General features: G+C 57.1%; 1 long non-coding RNA gene across 2 annotated transcripts; it reads right to left on the bottom strand.

Moving 5' to 3' along the window:
* Positions 1-6409: 6409 nt before the first annotated feature.
* Positions 6410-14032, bottom strand: LOC128153440 (uncharacterized). Of its 2 annotated transcripts, XR_008238958.1 has the most exons (4): positions 13413-14032; positions 7731-7829; positions 7177-7237; positions 6410-7040 (listed from the first exon to the last, which is right to left on the bottom strand). It is a non-coding gene; the product is annotated as an uncharacterized LOC128153440 (long non-coding RNA). The 2 variants fall into 2 exon arrangements; XR_008238957.1 differs by lacking the exons at positions 6410-7040; positions 7177-7237; positions 7731-7829 and adding exons at positions 9817-9924; positions 10393-10451.
* Positions 14033-15008: the final 976 nt, after the last annotated feature.

Here is a 15008-nt window from a genome sequence, read left to right as displayed (position 1 = left end):
ACGCCGCGAGGAGCTTTGTGAGTCGAGGGCGATGGTTCTCCCCGAGAATACCTCGGCGCCGGCCGGAGTTTGATCGACACTCGATCTCGTCCGGTCTCACTCGCAAGGTCCCGTCTGGGTCGCCAAAACCGTTACCGAAATCCGGAATAGAACTCCTTAACACCAACGTGAAGTTAAGAAGCGGGCACTTCGTTTATCGCAGCGCTGGGGACACGGGGGATCGCTCCTCCAAAGGCGTGTCCCACTTAGTATCAAAATCCGTCAGTTTTTACAGACTTTTTCTGTCAGGTCATTGTTACGTAAGCTCTTTCCATAAAAAGGCATACTATGCTCGTTCTTAAATTTAACCTTTCTAAGGATTGGTCCTTTGATTATATAAGCTTATCAATATTCTTATTTAAAAACAATCATTGGTCAGTTACACTTAGCTCTACTGACTGGAATCTTCGATACTCAAATCAAGATGGGAAGGGTAAGGGGGTTTCCAAGCAGCAAACTGGCGTCCACGACGGTTTCCTTCGTTTCTTGAAAAGGAACATAGAAAAACCTGTAACTTCCTGGTGAGGTTTCTAGGGTTAGCTATTTCCAACCTTAACAATATTAAGGTTCCAATAGTCACACGTAACGCAGTTCCTAAAGTTTCTATGGCTACGTTTCAAACGTAACAATCCTATACGTTACGCTTCACAATTTTACTTCTTAATCAAACCTAACTCTTCTATGTGATTAAATTTTGATTTCTTTACCAGAATATTTGCAACAGCTGGAGCCCAGCAGGAACAGGGGGGGCACGGCCCGACCCCCCCCAGCGCCTCACCTCCTCCTCCCCTGGGCTCCCTCACGGCCCCTCGCCCCGTGCAAAGGGAGCGCAAACGCAGCCCGGAGGGCAACGGGGCCGGCCGGCCGGTGTCCGTTCGGTCAGTCGCGCGCCTAACGAGTCCTGCCAGCGAGTCCGCTCCGGGGCTCGGGGCCCCCCCCGACGCTCCCCCTGCCCCTGGGACACCTCTGATAGCATATTTCCATACATTCTGTATGGCACGTCTAAATAGTTTTGGATGGTTTTAATATTTTGCACCAGCCGTGGAAACTGGTTTGCTGCTAGGTGACTGTAAAAGTGAGATTTAGTAAATAATTATTAGAAATCTTACACTAACACGATGATTGAAACAATAGACAAAAGTATAGCCGAGCAATTAACTAGCAGAGGTAGGTACTCCTAAGTTTTGCAGTTCTTTGCTCTTATGACTAGATGAGAACAATGCTGAAACTGACCGCATGCGATTGAAACTGCGTTAAGCTTTAAGATCAAAGAACCAAGGACAAGAATAAAGACTTCAAGGACAGCCAGCAAGAACTTCAAATGGGCCGGTGGTCGCAAAAGCAGCCCTTCGTCTCAAATGGATCCTTCATTGCGCGTGATCGGATGTAGGCAGTGCTATGATAATCAGTTGCCATCATTTTTATGTATACGTATACTAATCTGATTCATATGCAATTAGTTAGTCTATATGACCTGTTTGTGCTAAAGCTGTGGCACGCACGCTAGGTGGAACTATCCCCCGTGCATCCAGCGCTGCAATGAAGAATGCCCGCTTTCTAAAACTCCAAAACGAGCCTTAGAGAGTTTCTTGGACCGGCTTTTCAGTATCAGAGGTACAAGGGAGGAAAGGAAAACAAAAAAAAGCAGCGGTGTGGGAAAGAGAGGGGGCCAGGGGAGGGGCAGGGAGGGACCAGAACGCAGAAGAGGGGAGAGAGAGACAGGGCCCTGAGGGCCCGGGGCTCACCACAGCTCTGTTTCTTGGCGCTGCCAGCAGGCTTTGCCAGTTCAGACGCTTCTTTCGGCTCCTCTCCCGCTCCCCTCCTCTTCCGTAACTCCGGCTGCACGGCCGTCCTCCCCCTAGGAGAACACGCGTCTCGCAGGTCTTGCAAGACGAGGCTTCCTAGGCACGGAGCCTCGCTCGCCCGCACGCCACGCGGCCGTACCGCACCGTCGGTGCTGCACACGGACCCTGCGGTGCACCCTGGCGGTCTGACCTGCTGTGGGCTACAAAGAGGGATCCTTCCACACGCGGAGAGGCAGGCTCTCTCTTGCCTGCAGCGGGAGGCAGCTGCCGGCCGGGCGGCCGGCCGGCCTTCCATTTCTTCTTCTCTACCTTTCTCTGGCCTCTCCAGCTTCAGCCGCAGCAGCTCCTGGCCACAGCCGGTAAGTGCCCTGCCTGTCCCTTTGTGCTCCCACGCCGCGCGGAGAGGGAGGCCCGGCAGAGGCAGCCCATGCAAGCTTTCCTTTCCGGCAGCGTTTCCTTACCGGGAGGAAGCAACGAGCGCGGCGGCACCTCCCGCCGGCGCCGCATTGCCGTTACCGTCGGACGGCACGTGCGGGACGGGGGCAGCCCCGCGCACTCGCAGCCTCCGAGCTGCAGTACCGAACATTGGTCGCAGGGTGGCAGCGGCGAGCGCTTGGCACGAGGCGCCAGCGCGGCTCCCCAGCGGCAGTACCGAACATTGGTCACGAGGTGGCGTAAGAGAGCGGCGGCGAAAGGCGCCGCCAGCGCGCATGCGCGGATCCCGAGCTCCTGTGCCGCGTTCTGGTTGCCAGGCAACAGCAGGAGGGCGGCAAAACGCGCCACCGCGCATGCGCGCCTCCCGAACGCCAGGACCGCCTTCTGGTTGCTAGGCAACAGCACGAGCGCCGTAAACCGCGCCGCCGCGCATGCGCGGTTGCCGAGGCGTCGTGTCGCGCTACGGTTGCTAGGCAACAGCGGCGAGCGCCGTAAAAGGAGCAGCGCGCATGCGCGCCTCCCCAGCTGCCGTAAAGCGTCTCCGTTGCTAGGCAACAGCACGGGCGCCGTAAACCGCGCCGCCGCGCATGCGCGGTTGCAGAGGCGTCGTGTCGCGCTACGGTTGCTAGGCAACAGCGGCGAGCGCCGTAAAAGGCGCACCGCGCATGCGCGCCTCCCCGCTGCCGTACAGCGTCTCGGCCGCTAGGCAACAGCACGTGCGCCGTAAAGCCCGGCACCGCGCATGCGCGGTTGCAGAGGCGTCGTGTCGCGCTACGGTTGCTAGGCAACAGCGGCGAGCGTCGTAAAAGGCGCACCGCGCATGCGCGGTTTCCGAGCTGCCGTACAGCGTCTCGGTCGCTAGGCAACAGCACGGGCGCCGTAAAGCCCGGCACCGCGCATGCGCGGTTGCAGAGGCGTCGTGTCGCGCTACGGTTGCTAGGCAACAGCGGCGAGCGCCGTAAAAGGCGCACCGCGCATGCGCGCCTCCGAGCTGCCGTACAGCGTCTCGGTCGCTAGGCAACAGCACGGGCGCCGTAAAGCCCGGCACCGCGCATGCGCGGTTGCAGAGGCGTCGTGTCGCGCTACGGTTGCTAGGCAACAGCGGCGAGCGCCGTAAACGGCGCACCGCGCATGCGCGCCTCCCCGCTGCCGTACAGCGTCTCGGTCGCTAGGCAACAGCACGGGCGCCGTAAAGCCCGGCACCGCGCATGCGCGGTTGCAGAGGCGTCGTGTCGCGCTACGGTTGCTAGGCAACAGCGGCGAGCGCCGTAAAAGGCGCACCGCGCATGCGCGCCTCCCCGCTGCCGTACAGCGTCTCGGTCGCTAGGCAACAGCACGTGCGCCGTGAAGCCCGGCACCGCGCATGCGCGGTTGCAGAGGCGTCGTGTCGCGCTACGGTTGCTAGGCAACAGCGGCGAGCGCCGTAAAAGGCGCACCGCGCATGCGCGCCTCCGAGCTGCCGTACAGCGTCTCGGTTGCTAGGCAACAGCACGAGCGCCGTAAAGCCCGGCACCGCGCATGCGCGGTTGCAGAGGCGTCGTGTCGCGCTACGGTTGCTAGGCAACAGCGGCGAGCGCCGTAAACGGCGCACCGCGCATGCGCGCCTCCCCGCTGCCGTACAGCGTCTCGGTCGCTAGGCAACAGCACGGGCGCCGTAAAGCCCGGCACCGCGCATGCGCGGTTGCAGAGGCGTCGTGTCGCGCTACGGTTGCTAGGCAACAGCGGCGAGCGCCGTAAAAGGCGCACCGCGCATGCGCGCCTCCGAGCTGCCGTACAGCGTCTTGGTCGCTAGGCAACAGCACGGGCGCCGTAAAGCCCGGCACCGCGCATGCGCGGTTGCAGAGGCGTCGTGTCGCGCTACGGTTGCTAGGCAACAGCGGCGAGCGCCGTAAAAGGCGCACCGCGCATGCGCGCCTCCCCGCTGCCGTACAGCGTCTCGGTCGCTAGGCAACAGCACGTGCGCCGTGAAGCCCGGCACCGCGCATGCGCGGTTGCAGAGGCGTCGTGTCGCGCTACGGTTGCTAGGCAACAGCGGCGAGCGCCGTAAAAGGCGCACCGCGCATGCGCGCCTCCGAGCTGCCGTACAGCGTCTCGGTTGCTAGGCAACAGCACGAGCGCCGTAAAGCCCGGCACCGCGCATGCGCGGTTGCAGAGGCGTCGTGTCGCGCTACGGTTGCTAGGCAACAGCGGCGAGCGCCGTAAAAGGACCAGCGCGCATGCGCGCATCCCCACCTGCCGTACAGCCTCTCCGTTACCAGGCAACAGCGGGGGCCCAGCCACACGCACCACCGCGCATGCGCGCCTCCCCAACGCCACTTCCCACCTTCGCTCGCCGGCCAGCAGCACCCCCGCAACGATCCTCTTCTGAGCATCAGCTGGATGAGACACCACTGACAGCTCAGCCCAGTAGAGACCAGCCACAGGCGGCAGCTACTTACTGGGGGCACAGGGCTTACGTTTCCCTGCCCTTTCCCCACTCGCAGCCCGGGCAGTCCTCTTCATTGCCTCCGTTCCAAAAAGCACCCGAGTGGCTGGAGCCTTTACAGCAGTCAAGCGCAAACAACAGACAATGCGGGCGGTCGCTTCTGTCCCTGCCCCCCCACCCCATTCTCTAGAGAGGAGAAGCAGCACAGGGAACCTGCAAACGGCAGGGGGGGTTGCCCTGGACCAAGCCCCAGGGTCTGCTGTATCCGTCTGCACGTGGCATCAGGGTTGTGGGAGGGACAGCAGCCAGTCAACAGATGCTGGCGAGAGATTTAAAAAAAAAAAAAAAATAACGCCTGGTTCAGGTGACAGCCTGAAGGCAGGCCACGAGAGACCCAAAGCTGCTTCGCGCCAGAGGGGCAGCTCTGTTCAGCAGGAAACGGCGCGTCCCAGCGGACCGGATGCGAGCGGCCGACCTGCAAGTGAGCGATACCCTGGCGATCCTGGGGCTCTGTTGGGGCGGGCGCACCTTTCCTCACCTCTGTGCTATCACAACTCTGCTCTCCTAATCCTGCACGCACGCAAGGCTTCTTGTGCGGGGCTCGTCTCTTATCGAAGAGACGCTGCACGGTGTTACTTACCGCCCTGCCCTCCGGCGTGCAAAGTAATTAGACGGGAAGCAGGGAAAGCAAAAGAGGCGCGTCGGGATATTAGATGTCCTCAGCAGATGACCGTAGAGCCCTCGAGGTTCCATCTTTGCTCCCTACAGGAGCGTGGCTCCGCACTCCTTGCCGCTCCCGCCAGCAAGCGTCACAATTGCCCTTTGCTGCCTGCAACGCGCAGTACCTGCACGGCCCGAGTACTGCTGCTTACGGAGCAAGAGGCGCTCGCTATAAAGCGGCAATGAAGAACAAGGACGGCCCGTCAAGACGGCAGGAGGAACACAGAGAGCCTCCAGCATTAGCCAGGCAGGGCTTCCAACTCACCTCGTGTCGTGGTTTAACGCCAGCCGGCAACGAAGCCCCACGCGACCGCTCGCTCGCTCCCCCGCCCCCAGTGGGACGGGGAGACAATCGGAAGGGCGGAAGTGGGAAAACTCGTGGCTTGAAACAAAACCAGTTGAATCATTAAAAAGAAACAACAACAACAACAACTTGTAAGGAAAAGAAGAAAAAAAAATGACAGAGAATGGGGTGCAGGCAGCATGCCAGGGGTCTGAAGCCTGACGGATGATGGGGGGGGGTGGGTGTGTGGAATAGGGGGGGGGGGGGGCGGGCAGGAGATAGGAGAGCAGGGGATGCGGGGGGAAACAACTCGCGTGGGTTAAAAACTCGCGTGGGTGAAGGGGGCAGGCCGGAGCAACAGGGGGGCATATGGGGGAGAAACACACACGGGGGGAGGGTACAAAGGTGCACGGGGGGACACGGGTGGGGATGACCTACCCCAGGGAGTCCACCCGGGATGATCCACAGCAGGTAACTCACCTGGGATAACCCGCAACAGAGAATCCACACCAGATCATCCACACTGGGAGGACCCCCAGCAATGCCCCTCAAACTGCCTGTGCTTCACCCCCAATCTTCCCCAAACTGGGGAGTTTTCTGCTTTTTCAAAATACTCGGTTTGGGGTATGTTTCAGTGCTTTTCCACAACATAAAAAGGGGAGATCTTTTGGTTGTGGTTTTGTGCGTGAAAATGGGGTGGGTTTTTTTTGCTTTCCAGCTGCACAAATCCAGGTGGATTTGGCTTTCCCAGGAGTCCCAAATTCGTTCGGTGTTTTCCGTTGCAGACCCAGAATCAGGGGGTTTGGGGTTGTCCTGGTTTCGGCTGGAATAAAGTTAATTTTCTTCTGAGTAGCTAGTACAGGGCCATTTTGGATTTAGGATGAGAACAATGTTGACAACACACCGACGCTTTAGTTGTTGCTAAGCAGTGTTTATACTAAGTCAAGGACCTTCCAGCTTCTCATACCACCCTGCCAGCGGAGGCTGGGGGTGCACAAGAAGAGTCGCTGAGCTAAAGGAGGATTCCAGGTAAACAGGTCAGCTCGAAATACACCAGCTCCTTTAAAAGTTAAGAGCGATTTGAACGCTTAAAATCAGCATTTAGGCTAATTGATGCCATTTTGAACACCTTCTTAGCATACAAGTAAACACTCTTGCCGGTGTTGGAAAACGTCTCCTCCCTTCCTTACAGCACTGCTGCAGGGAGATAACCCTGGGAGGCTGCGGGACGAGGTCGTATGCAATCAGAATCTATGCTTACGGATCCACCGCAACAGCTACAGCCCTTGCGCTGCTGCTGCTGCTTTGCATCTTGCTTGTTTGGTGAATAAAGCTGAAAGTGAAGTGGAAAACTTCAAAAAGCAAAATGAAAAATAAAGAATAAATCTCAGTAATTCACTTTACACTAAAAGGGTGTGCCCATGTTTATATACATCCAATAAAAATACATTACTGAAGCAGTAACTCACCAAAACCACCTCAGGACTCACTGTCACTAGTTACAAGGCTGCTGATGCTTCCTGGGAAAACCTGGAAAACACACGGAAGCGACGCCAGTTTGTCCTGTTTTGTCCGCGTCTCCTCTTTGACCTTGATTGCTTTTAGTACAGGTGCTAGTTATCTCAGTAAGGTTGTCGAGTACTCCTATAAGATATTTAAAAAACCTCATTGACTGCAGAAGCATAAAGCTTTTATCGTGAAAACAAAGCCCGTTTCTTCTGAACAGCTGAACTCTTACGAACAGTTCCTCCCCTCTTTTAGTACAAAATTATTTTCACGGTATCATTTACTAGTAAGCGCACGGAAACAGAAGATTACATGCTTTCAGGAAGAGGAAATAGACAGAGGGAAGTCAACTTGGCGTAGGCGTAACGTGCTCCAGAACAGACCTTAGTTTTAGTATTCGTATTAAAGTATTTCACAGAAAAAATGTGGAAGGAGAGTTGGCACATTCTTAATGTTAACTTTAAAGTCCATACTACAAGTACCTTTGGAAAAATGCAGACACACATCGTAGGCGTACCTTGTACTTGCAGACCACTACGGAATCTTTCCATCTGTCTTGTACTTTCACTGCAGAAGAAAGGGCAACCACGGTGAAATGGTGGCAGCTGACGTCCACCTGAGAGAGGGGGAAAAAAAAACCCCAACAAACAAAAAAACAAAACAAAACAAAAAACTTTAGCATAAAACTGGGTAGGAATCCAAAGCTGCCTTTTTTTGCGAAGGTTTGTGAAGACAGTACGACTGAGCAGAGCAAAAAGTATTTTTGCATCATCTTCGGTACAGCTGTTGACACAGGCCACTAAAGCTTTTGCATTTTTCAGACAACTGTGCTTTTTTTCTTTTTTTTTTTTTTTTTTGACTCATTGGTAACTTTAGTTTCACTAGAACTCACTTTCCTAGATACACGCAGGTGACAGACATAGAGACCTACATACATTTTCTCAAGCCTTAGTATAGCCAAGACTTCATCACCCTATATGTCCCAAGTTGAGTATTTTTGCTAAAGAGCACAGCAACACATCTGTCCTTGTGAACTGCCTCGTTGCAAAAAAGGAATGATTTTTTCCAGGCCGTTGCTCCAAACGGTCAAGATCTTTTAAATCAGCAGTTGCGCCACCAAACCCGCTCAGGGTCCCTCCTAGCTTTTGACTGCCCTGAGATTTAACAGGCACACGCTCCATTCCATCTTCCAACAGCAAAAACACGTTAACGCTCTCGGACCCAGAGCGCAACCCTACAGATGTCCACACACACACCCCTTGCCGTTTTGATGAGGAGCCACCGAGCATCCCTGCGAGCACAGCTGCACGCGCCAGATCGGTTTCACCTACGCCGCCAGTGACCGGTTTCGATGAATGTAGTTTCTGACGCTTTAAACCGAAAACCGTATCTCGATGCTTCGCCACAGTAGAAACGACCCATCGCTAGAATGCTACAAAAACGCAGCAACACAAATTGCAAACCCACAGCAGCAACAGCTCCAGAAATATTTAGACCAGGAACAAGGGAGAAAAATAAAACAGCTTCATCTCACGCGCAGGGGAGCGGCAGGCAGAGAAAAGGGTCGGCATTCTGAGCCCTTACAGAAAACGGGCATTCTCCTTCCATTCCTCAGCCCGTCCGTTAAGGTCTCAATACCGCAACGCTACTACGGCAACGTCGAGAGTAGGGAACAACAGCCCTGCCGCTGGACTTGCCAGTGACCCATGCTATTTACCCAGCAGGATGCGTACGCAGAGGGACACGTTTTGCCACGCACAACCCTGAACTTCCTGAAAATTTACGTTTACCAAAAAAAAGCCATTTGGAACATATTGCCAAACAACATTTGGCAATAAAGCTTTGATGCGTTTGACACACGCAAATTTTTGGTCACTTGCTATTTGCTTCCTGTTGCTGCTGCTGTTCTTCCTTCAGAAATTCTACTTGTAGCCAAGTTATTCACTACTGGTTCAAGCATTTGCCTTCCTGGTATTACCAGCACATTCACAGAGGCAAGTAACTTAATTGCTCTTCTACGATTATCCAAATGACAATTACAGCCATGAAAGAGAAGGAGAGGTCAGGCAGCAGAAGAGCTCTGCAGGCTGGCACCAGTCAATAATGCACTCTTTAAAAACAAACAACAACAAAACAAAACCGTGACCCTGTATCCTTTTTTTTTTTTTTTTTTTTTTTTCTTTCAGAGCTCATCCCTGCCTCAGCATTTTGTCTCGTCAGAGCATGAAGCGCAGGTGACCCGTACCCTGACGACTTTTGCGTGAGATGAATGCCTGTTCAGAAATAGTCCAGATCTGCAGGACTGGCGTCATTTTTATGGTTTTAATCATCATAACTCAGATTTTATTTACTCACGCATTTGTGAGGAAAGTAATTAACTTTTAGACACTGCCTCTCCTTTTTTTTGAGGGGGGGGGGGTGGGGGGGGGGTGGAATGTGTTAGAGACTGAAAAAAATTACGATTCAGAGCTCCCAACCATGACAGAGTGGTGGAGAAAGCAATGAAAGCAAAGACCAACGGCAGCAACATTAACTGAAAGCTGGCTTTAATTCCGATCACGTACTTAAGCGACTCTCCAAGTCTACGCCTCGGTCCGATGAACGACTAGTCCTTTTTTGGAAGGACGAACTTTTTTAGTTAAAAGGCCTAGACTGAAGACTCCGCTGAACGGAATGGGGATTGTGCCACGGGACAACATGCCATCAACACTCTTAATGGGGAAGGGAAAAAAAAAAATCAAACAAAAATCAAGTTTAAGTACCCGTTTCCATCATGTTTCACCCATTACATTTCTACTGGCATCTAGGTGCTCAAAAGTGAACTACAGGGACACCACATATTCCTAAAAATTCAGTTATACATAAAAAAATAAAAGGCTATCTCCAACTTGCCCATAAAATCAGTATGAACAGAGAGAAGAGAAACACTCGACCCTAAAGAAGCTAACAGGCAGCTCTGAATTTACCAGACATGAAATTTCGTTCTTTCACCTGAAACACAAACGTATCAAGGGACCAGTTCAGGAACAGGGCACGATCTGTTAACAGCAATTTTTCCATCAGCTCTTCTGCACTAGCAGCAAATTTGCCTTTTCTGTGGGTTTAACGTGGAGCATCTGTAGTGCCCTCGAACTCGCAAGTGCTTCTCTCCGCTCCCCCAGCCTGATACGTGCGATTACCTGAGCAGCAAGCGGAATTAACCACGCAGGATTTTCTTCGTGTGACGCGGAAGGTGACACTGGGAAAAGAGGAGACAAAGAAATGAACCTGCTTGTCACACCCAGCCAGCGGTGAAAAGACAGGGGAGGATTCTGCCGGAAGGGCTCTGCACCCCAGGAGCTCCCGCCGGCCGGTTTCTCTCCCCTTTGCCCGGTACCGAGGGGACGACGACACCTCGCCCGCACCCCCTCGCGGGGGGGGGCTGCCCCAGGAGAGCCGGGGGACCCCCACCTCGCTTCTGCCCGCGGGAACGGACCGGGCGAGACCCTCCACGCAGAGAGAGGAGCGTGGCGTGGATCGCATCCCCGAGGGAAGAGGCCGGTCTCCCCGCTGGCAGAAGGACAACTCACCTCCCTGCTGCTCGGAGCCGCTCGCTGCAGACAGCCCTGCCTGCGCCGGGCCGCTCTTCAGCCGTGCTGGGAGCGTGGTCCGGCCGACGGACGCTCCAGCGAAAAGACGCTCCAGCTCATCGCGGCTCCTGCTCGTTCCAGCCGCAGGTACTTTTGCCTCTGGCTAACGCACGCTCCAGACAGCGGACGCCCCGCCTCGTTCCAGCTCCCGCTTGCTACAGTTCTGGCTCACTGAAGCCCCAGCTCCGCGGTGAAGCTCCGGCTGATTTCAGCTGCTTCTCCTTACAAGCTCCAGCTATGTGCAACGGCCTGGGCTTTCCATAAGGTTGTATATCAACTGCTGTCAAAACCGGAGCATTAGGATTAAACATCAGAGTTACACGCCGTATAAACATTCGTTAGTTTGGGCGATGAATTACTGAACAAATATTCTGAGCAGCGCAGAAAGAAGAGCTGCACTCAAAGAGGGCACGTGGGGTCTGAAAAGCGCCTTTCCCCCCACAGACCATCGCAGATGTTGAGTTCGGCCTGCTGCGTGCCGGCCTCCCGAACTTCGGCGTCCGACACAACCAGACCCCCATCTCCAGGGAGGGTCCACGCACCCTGCCCACCCCCTGCTTACCCCCGCAGCTCCCCACACCCTCCCACCCGCCTGCCAAAACAGCCAAGCCGGCTCCCGCTTTTGGCCCCCACGCCGGCTGACTCGGGGCCCATTTGGGAGCCAAAAAACCCGGCTGCCGAGCCTGTTCTCAAGGCCCAAAAACGCAGGGCCGGACCTCTGTTTCTGGGCCCAAAGCCGCGCAGCAGCTCGGTCTGTTTCCGAGCCCCAAAATCAGCCAGGCGAGCCTGTTGTCAAGCCCCAGGAACAGAAAACTTGTTCTCCATTTCTGACCCTGCAGCGCCCACGGGCGACGCCGAGCGTAGCCACCCCACAGCCCTGCACCCCCGGGGCCCCACGCGCAGTTTTGGGGAGTGCTCGGGACCTGCGGAGGGCCCGGCCCCACGCCTCTGCGGGGCAGCCCCAGCACAGGCAGGGCGTCGCTTCACGATCGCCGTTTCAGGCTTTATTTCCCCGCCACGGCCAGGCCCCCACCCCAAACCCCCGAGCCGAAGCACCCCCGCGGGTAGCCGGGCCCAGCCACCTGGAAAACAAGAAAACCAAAGAGGGAACAAGACAGAGAACGTGGGGAGAGGCAAGGAGACGGACACAGAAACAGAGAGAGCGCGAGAGGGATAGGGAGCAGGACAGAGAGATGGAGCGAGAAAGGAAAAAGGGACGGGAGGCAGAACCAAAAGAAAGAGACACAAGGACGGGGAGCAGGACAAAGGGACGGAAGAGAAAAAAAAAACAGCGACGGGCTGCAGGACAGAGATGAAGGGATTAAATAGACACAGGGAGCACGACAGGAGGACAAAGAGAGACAAAAGGGACAAAGAGCAGGCCAGCATCGGAGGGGAGAAAACCAACTGCGATGGGCAGTGGGAGAGAGATACGGAAAAAGAAAAAAATACTGAGGAACAGAAAAAAGAAAGAAGAGACAGCTAGCTGGACAGGGGGACACAGTTAGAAAGGACGGGGGAGGGAACGGGGCAGAGAGAGACAGACAGAAAAGGTAGCAAAAGAAAGCAAGGCAGAGGGACAGCAGGGCGGGGAGGGGGGGAAGGGACAGGGGTCTGGACGGAGATGGAGAAATAAGCAGCAGGGACAGAGGAAAAGAGACAGAAAGAGGGACAGGGAACATGGCAGAGAAGGACAAATCAGGACAGCGGCAGGACGGAGATAAAAAACTGGGACGGTCCTCACGACAGAGAGGAATACAAATACAAGCAGGGAGCGGGACAAAGGTATACAGCGAGAAACGACGGGACAGGAAGCAAGGCAGAGCGACAGACAAGAACAATGACAACGAGAGAGAGAGAGAGAGACAGACAGACAGAGACCGTGAGAAGCACAGGGGGTTGGGGAATTTAGAAAAAGAAGTATCAGGAGCCCTGCAGAGAGAGGGAGGGTGAATAAAAAAGGGGCAGGAAGCAGCACAAAGGGTCAGAGAGAGTAAGAGATGAACAGGAAGGAGGACGGGGACAGTGAGATCCAGAATGACAAAAATAAACAGCAACAGCGAGCAAGACAAAGGGACAGAGAGAGAAAGAGAAAGTAGAAAGAAGAGAGATAGGAAGGCAGGGACACAGAGCGGCACGTACAGGCGCAGAGAGGAAAAGAACGCCAGGGAACAGGCCAGAGAAATTGGGAGGCGGGGAAAGAGGTGGATGCAGATCAGGACAAGGAGATGGAAAAGGAAAAAACAGCGACTGGCTGCAGGACAAAGACGGGGGGCGGCGGGGGGGGGGAAGAGGGAGAGGGAGCAGGACAAGAACGCAGAGAGAAAAAGGAAGGGGGGGCAGTCGAACAAGAGAGAGAAAGGGGGAGAGGAAGAGGGAGCAGGACAAGAGAATAGACAGAAGAGGAGAGATACAGGGAAGAAAAAAAAAAAAAAACAAAAAAACACAAACACCACCCAAAAAACCCCAAACGTCACAGCAGCATGGGAAAGCGAGGGGGCCAGGAGAGGGGGAGGGAGGGACCGGGACGCACAAGACGAGCGACAGGGCCTCGAGGGCCCAGGACTCACCACAGCTCTCGCTCTTGGAGCTGCCAGGAGACCTTGCCAGCTCAGACGCTTCTTTCTCCTTCTCTCCTCCCTTCCTCTTCTGGAACTCCCGTCGCTTGGCTGTCCTCCACGTAACGGAACACGCGAGCGTCTCACAGCTCTTACGAGATGAGGCCTCCTAGACACGTAGCCTCGCTCGCTCGCTACGTGGCAGTACCCCGCTGCTGGTCGTGCATACAGACCCTGGCGGTCTGACCTGCTGCGGACTACGAGGAGGGATGCTCCCACACCCGGAGAGGCAGGCTCTCTCTTGCCTGCAGCGGGAGGCAGCTGCCAGCCAGACGGCCTTCCGCTGCTTCTTCTTTACCTTTCTGTGGCCTCTCCAGCTTCCGCAGCTCCTGCCCACAGCCAGTAAGCGCTCCGCCTGTCCCTCTGCGCTCCCGCGCCGCGAGGAGAGGGAGGCCAGGCAGAGACAGCCCACGCAAGCCTGAGGCTGCTGCAGTCAACGGCATCCCCAGGGGACGAACGGACAACCGCACCCACAGCGTGGCCTCTGGGAGAGGGAAAGAGGCAGCAGTGACCGTTATTACCGCAGCTCGACCCTGGCCGGAGCCCCTCCTTCCGCAGGGGCTTCCGCAGACGCCGCTCGTCCCCCGCGCCGCTGCTAACGGCACCCCCGTTAAGGGAGACTCGAGACCACCGCAGGGCCAGCTTGCTGCCCTCGCGACAGGGCTCGGGGCTGCCTGCGGCTACAGCGCAGGCTTCGGGGGAGGGGCTGGAGCTGGGGGCAGCCGCACGGGCCGAGCGGGGCCGGGGGAGCTCTGGCGACTCGGGCAGGCGCCCGCTGGCCGCGCCTGGGGGGTGCCCGCCTCCGTCCCCTCTTCCCTTCTACCGGCTCTCTCTCGGGGAACTCCCCGGCGCTGCCCTGGCCCGGCTCGCCTCCGGCCGACCGGCAGCCTGCCGCGGCGGCCGCTTCGCAGCTTCCCGTCCCGCCAGCCCCGGGCGGCCAGCGGGCAGGAGGCACCCCGCGCCCCCGCCCCCGCCGGAGGGGATCGCTCGCCTCACCCGCGGTCCCGGCGCTCGCCCGCTGCCGCCGAGACCCGCGCGCCGCCACGCTGCTCCCGGGGACCGCGCATGCGCCGGAGGGGCCGGAGCCGGCGCGCGAACGCCGGGCTGCCCCACGCGCAGGACGGCGCATGCGCCCGGGAGGGCTGGTCAGGGAGCGGGCGCAGCGGGAAGCCCGCGGAAAACCACGCGAAACCGGCAACGCTCCTGCGTCTGACCTGGTCGCACTCCGGGGGCCGCGGCGGCGGCAGCAGCGAGGACTACGCCGCGCCCGAGAGCCACGCGGCTGCCCGGCCGCCGAGTCCGCGGAAACTACAGCTCCCGGCATGCCCCGAGGGGACGCCGCTTCCGTTTCCGCCCACCCCCACGCCCGCGCAGCCGCAGTCCCCGCCGAGCCCCCAGCGCCGCTCCGGGCAGCTCCGGCGCGCTCCCGCCGCCGGCTCCGGCACGGCGCGGCACCCCCCGCCCGGCTCCGGCTCCGGTCAGTCCCCGCCGCCGCCGCTGCTCCGGCACGGCACCCCCCGCCCGGCTCCGGGCAGCGCCCGCCGCCGC

This window comes from Harpia harpyja, chromosome 17, assembly GCF_026419915.1.
Source record: "Harpia harpyja isolate bHarHar1 chromosome 17, bHarHar1 primary haplotype, whole genome shotgun sequence".
NCBI classification, from domain to species: domain Eukaryota; kingdom Metazoa; phylum Chordata; class Aves; order Accipitriformes; family Accipitridae; genus Harpia; species Harpia harpyja.
The sequence above is the reverse complement of the archived record's forward strand: the minus strand, read 5'-3'. Positions and strand labels throughout refer to the sequence as shown.